General features: G+C 27.8%; 1 long non-coding RNA gene across 1 annotated transcript; it reads left to right on the top strand.

Moving 5' to 3' along the window:
- The first annotated feature begins 1,822 nt into the window (after nucleotides 1-1,822).
- LOC104645975 (uncharacterized) lies at nucleotides 1,823-5,627 on the top strand. Its single transcript, XR_740215.3, has 4 exons — nucleotides 1,823-1,897; nucleotides 2,242-2,313; nucleotides 2,825-2,895; nucleotides 3,404-5,627. It is a non-coding gene; the product is annotated as an uncharacterized lncRNA (long non-coding RNA).
- Nucleotides 5,628-6,000: the final 373 nt, after the last annotated feature.

The raw sequence follows: 6,000 nt of genomic DNA on the forward strand, positions 1-6,000 counted from the left end.
ATGTTTTTTATTATTCCTAAAAATATATTATTATAACTTAATAAGTATTGCAAAAAGTAATTTTACAAAATTTTCTTTGTTTTTTTAATTATTTTTCAATAATATTATACACTATCATTATTATATAATATATAGTAATAATAATAATAATAGAGCTAAAATAAAATTATGCATGAATATTTAATTTACTTTAATTAATTATATTTTCCGAATTTTTAAAGTCTATAAGCTACTTAAAACAATTCAATACAAACACCCCTTTATATTTAAAAGCCAAAAACCTATGTGGAAAACAAACATTTGAAAATATATTGAAATTCTATAATTTTTAATGGTTATTACGGTGTTAATTCTTTGCTAATATATCCTTTTTCCTTTTGAGTTTTTCATTAGGTCATTACTCATTTTGATTGTTTTTTAACATCGATTGTGAATAACATGTAATGATATTTTTTATGGAGATATAGTGTTAAAATAAGACTTAATGATCAATTGACGTGATAGCAAAAAAGGGGAAGAAAGAACGTAACGAATAAAGTAGATTCGAAATATTATTTTAACAAATTTTTTCATTTGAGATGCGATTTTATATATGCACAGTCCAGTCCATTTTTCAACATCTTCGTATCTTTTAAGTAGGTGTTCGTACATAGATTTGAAAAAATAAATAATGTTATTTATTTTTTACGAGGAAAATCTAATTCAAAAAGATAATTATTTTTTATTGTGATTATTTTTATTGCATTTCACCTTATTTTAGTGATTTATTTTATTTTTTGGTATCATTTGTTGATATATAAAAGAAAAATTTGCGATTTAAATAAAATATTATTTGTTTCAATTTAATCTTTGAATTACTAATACCGCGTAAAGCACGGTTCAGTTGACTAGTTTGAACAATAAATTTGAATAAAATATTTAGTTTTCCATGTTGGTTAACTTTCTATTTTAAAGATTAGTAACTCTCAATGTTAAAATGAGAAAAATAATGTCATTTATATATTAATTTTGTCAAATGACAAATACTTATTCTGCTCAACGATAGTTGTCCAGTATTGACTATATACATTTTTAAAAAAATTATAAATAGAAGAATAATTTTACTGTATTATCCTTTAAATATAATAAATACAATGTCTAATGTAATAAATTATAAAACGTTAATTAACTAATTTAGAAGTAAGGTATAAGATTATAATTTAAACAGTCTACAATATTTTTTTATTTTAAAATAAATTAATCTTTGTTTTATTTTTAATTAAAAGATATTAGAGTAAAAAAAGAATAAAAAATTTAACAAAATAAAACAACATACTATTAAATATGTTATTTCACACAAAGTTGGAAGACATTGTTGACATATGATTAAAAAATAAAAAATAATGTTAAATATGTTATTTCACAAAAAATTGGAAGATCTTGTTGGCATTTAAGGGTAAACAGAGAGATTCTTGAAACAAAAAATTATTGAATTCGAACCATATAATTCAGTTTTGAAGTTGGGACTGACACTTAAATTCCAAGTTTGACTATTTCTTTCATTTTAGGTTGAATTTATTTCATCCTACGTTTAAGTAAAGATAAATTTTATTTTTATTTTAAATACATTTTGGTATTTAATTTAATTTTTATTATAGAAGAGCCATCACATGGGCGACCAAGGGCATAATAGTAATTTTACTGATAATATTGTGGCCAAATATTTTGAAAACCAAGTATAGACAATTAAGGGCATAAAGGTAAATTCATAATTAACATTGTGGTCAAATATTTTGACTTCATTATCATAACAATTCTAGCTATGTCTAGAAACATATATCTTCTTCATTATTGTACCATTCTTCATTCTATATCAGTACGAGTCTCATTGTAGGTTAAAGGAAATTTTCGGTAACTGGTAAGTATTTGATGCTTATTTATCTATTTGTACTATTTTAGGAAGCAATCTTCTTCATAAAAAAATAAAATAATAGTTGTTCTTCTTAAAAAAAAAAGTTCCATATCTCTTCATCCCAATAAAAGAGAATTCCGAAATTTTCTAATCAGAATGTTTTGCAGAGACATTAATTCTTAAAATGATTTGGTAATTTATTTTTTTCTTTGAATGATGTGTTATCTTCTTTAATTTAATTTTAGTAAATAGCTTCCTTTACTTTGATGCTATGGCATTATTTTTATCTCAATGTACTTTTTCTTGTGGAATTTTAATGCCTATGTTATCTAATGTTCTTGTTTTATCAGTTGGAATATAGTAGTTGTACGATTTGAATTTTACAGGATTTTGGAAGTGGGACAATGCTACAAGTTTAAGAGGTAAATTTTGGATGATTTTATACAGTTAGTTATAACAGAAAATGGTACTTGTGCTTCAATATCTATGTACTTTAGGAAAAAATTGCTGGTATGATTACATATTTGTGCTTTATTGAGTTGTAATATAATAGCCATATAATTTGGATCTTACAGAATTTTGAAAGTCGAATTTATTTGACGTGTAGAGACAAATGCTTTGGAGTGTTATAGGTAAACTAGGGACTTCTTTGTTCTGTAAGCTTAGTTACACCGAAAATTGATAGTGCTTAGTTTCTTTTACGATTTGATATTTGAACTCATCATCCTGCATGCACTTTGTTTCAAAATCATTTTCTCTTCTTAAGTTAGGAGTTTTAAAAGGTTACTTCAGGAATATTCGTACGGAGAAATATGTGCCTATAAAGTTTATGGTCCATTTCTCATATGATGTAAACAAAACTTCAAATAATGCTCTTGCCGACTTTTTTATCTGCATAAAGTGCAAGTTTGTAAATGCATTTCCCATCTACAGGTAATATAAATTGTAAATAAATTACCATAAAGAGAAAGAGGAGACTGAAGAGGGAATTTCCGCAGAGACAGGTAAATTTCTCTTCTTGTTGTCTGATGATAATATTATGATACTATGGTGTATTGAATTGACCACCGTCTAACAGCTTCTGTGAATGTTCATAAAAGTTCTCTTTAGTCGTATTGTGTATAAAGTTATTTTTTTTAGTTCCTACTTGGTTAAATAAATCAACAATCTTAACGGACTAACTTCCATTGATTTCAGCTGTGTATTATGCAAAGTACAACCTCCTTCTGAAGATGTTAATATGGATAATGTTGAGGATTTGAGGACTTCAAAGCGAATTGTCATTTATAATGAGATATATTTAATTTCTTGTTACAGTTTTTTATGATATCTTTTGGGTTTTGTTTTTAAGGCTAGACCTCCTAAATTACACTTGTTGTTCATGTTTTCAATAGCATAATTCCATGTCAGATTTTACTTCTGGCTTGCTTCGGGGATTTCTTCATGAGGGAAAACTTCGTGATAACCGTTTTAATCCATTTGAATCACTGGTAATTATTTATGGGTATGCAGACATGAATATGGCTTTTGATGGTGATATAGTCGCAGTTGAGCATTTGCCTCAAGAACAGTGGCACGAGGAGTAGTCTTTGGAATTAGTTGATGAAGGTTTGTCCACATTGTTTTTTTACTTTGATGAACATGATTTTCTTTTATATTGCAAAATTGATCTACTTTTCTTTCGAACTAGGCGAAATGGCCTGGATTTGTCCTCTATTAACAATTAGATCATCATGATATGGACTTATTGACTAACTTAAAACCATTAAAGAGTTATTATTATCTCATAAGACTAATTAGCACTATCATTTGTGTCATACGTGGCTTAAATTCACCCCTTCTACCTCCTCTTAACTCTCTACCCGGCCTCCATTCAACCTATCAATCCTTCTCCATCTACCATCGTTATCGTTGGCCATGGTTATGGTCAAGGGAAACAATAACGTCAATATATGCATCTTAAGTTTAGAATGTATCTCTTAATTTTGTTTTGCTAATTTTTCTCTCCCTTTCTTATTCTGCTTCTAAGGTTAATGTTTTATAAATTTTTTCATCATGTGGTGACAACTAATATATCCTTATCTAGAGTTGGATACAAAATATTACGATTTAGGAATATTGAACTGTGATGCCACTAACGATCAAGTTATTGTTGAAAATGATGAGGGAACTCTGAAGTAAGTTAGATTAATTGTTCTTCTTACTTATTTCCATCCATTTCACTCTTAGAGATTCATTGTTTTAGGTGATTATTGTTTTTTTTCCTTCAGAATTGATGTAAATTTATAGTTTATTAAAATGATCAGTTGAAGTTGATTAATATATTAGTTTGAGGAATTAGCTTTCTTTGTGTTGTTGCAAATTCTTTTGTATTACACACCAAAGCTAGCATGTAAGAAATGATGGAATGCATGTAGTCACCTTAGATGATAAATTGGACAACACCTTAGTTGAATTTTGAATTTTGAATTTATCAAGAAAGTATAGCATGTCCAATCAACCTATGTGGCCAATTCTCTTAATGGTTGTTGGTATTAGAAGTAGTTTTTCCTCCATCTGATGAAGTGGTAAGAAAGATAAATATCAGCATATCTTGAGAAGCTTGCTACATTCATAAAGTATAACCACCCCCATATTCCCATTATAAAATCCTTATCTCAAATTATGACAAACATGATAGCCAAAACATGCATATTCCACTAATAAAAACCAAATAGTTGATCTAAAATAATGATGCGACTTACCTACAACACATGCCAAAACACAATCAATATAATTGGATTCTGTAGATTTAATTATCTGATTAAAGCTCAGAAAAACAGATGATCCTAAAAAGTGAACATCTTGGTTGAAAAGAGAAGTATCATCACAATTAGGAAGTAAGACACTAAAATGGAAGCACTACATATCCTTTGTTTGAAATATATTGAAACACTTGTAAAGTTATTTCTTTATTTTAGTAGCTAGAACTGACATTTCAATGATATTCTTATGATATAACACTTTGCCTTGATCATGTAGTTGAATACGTGATTTAGCTTAGTCGTACGTAAATATAAAGAAAATAATATCAAGGTATTCTTTGACTTAAAAAATAGCATGTATTGCTGAGATAAAAAGATAATTATCAATCAAATTGCTTAATATGAGTGAGGGCTTCATTTAAGATCTAAATTGAGTATTTGGTTGTTATTACTAAGTGTAGTATTACTAATACCTTTCTTCTTATTAATTTTCTACTATATAAAACATAATAGACTGATTCTTTTTGCTAGGCAGTCATTAGGTGGGAGAAAATTAACAATTTGATTCTTAACCTTCAGTTTTATTATAAGATTAAGGAAAGACCTCCCAGGCCGTATGCCCATGGGATGGGGTAGGACTCTTCAAAAAATGTGTGCGTTTATCCAGAAACATAGGACCTTGGCTTACCAATGGATAAATGCAAGCTTTAGTAATTGATCTTGTTATGAATAGGCCTAGATAAGTATTGACAAAGCGGTCCACACTGAATTAAGTGTCCATGTATGGAATTCGGGTTGATAATTAAAGAAAAGTGAAAGCAAAAGAGGGTTATACAAATTGTTGAGAAAAATGTCTACCCTCTCATCCCCTTCTATGAGTTCTACTTCTAATACCCTTTCTTCTACTTATGATTTTCAATTTCTATTTAGTTCTTAAATTCCTTTGTAATTCTAATTATGAGTTAGTGAAATAGATTTGTCGGTTGTTTGAATTTGAATTGAGTTGGCCTTGGTATTGAATTTGTTATGTCTTTTACTTTGGGTTTCATTTTCACACTTTAAAGAAATTTATTATTTTATATATTGATGAGGGATGAATGTCATACTTTGTCTCGCTCAAATATTATTACACCTCACTCCTATGTACTTTTCCTTCAGACTTGATTTTGGTATTCTTTAAAGACTTAAATATACATCACATTATATATCTTCGCACTCAAACCTCAAACAACGAAATTATGTTTTAGTTTATTCCTTGGCTTCTTTTCTTTAAATAAATTTTGATATATTAATATTTAATTGTATTCAGCTTTCATCATTCAACTTTGACAATGCCTCACTGGAATTATCAACAATGCTTTATTT

Source organism: Solanum lycopersicum, chromosome 1, assembly GCF_036512215.1.
Source record: "Solanum lycopersicum chromosome 1, SLM_r2.1".
Taxonomy (NCBI): Eukaryota; Viridiplantae; Streptophyta; class Magnoliopsida; order Solanales; family Solanaceae; genus Solanum; species Solanum lycopersicum.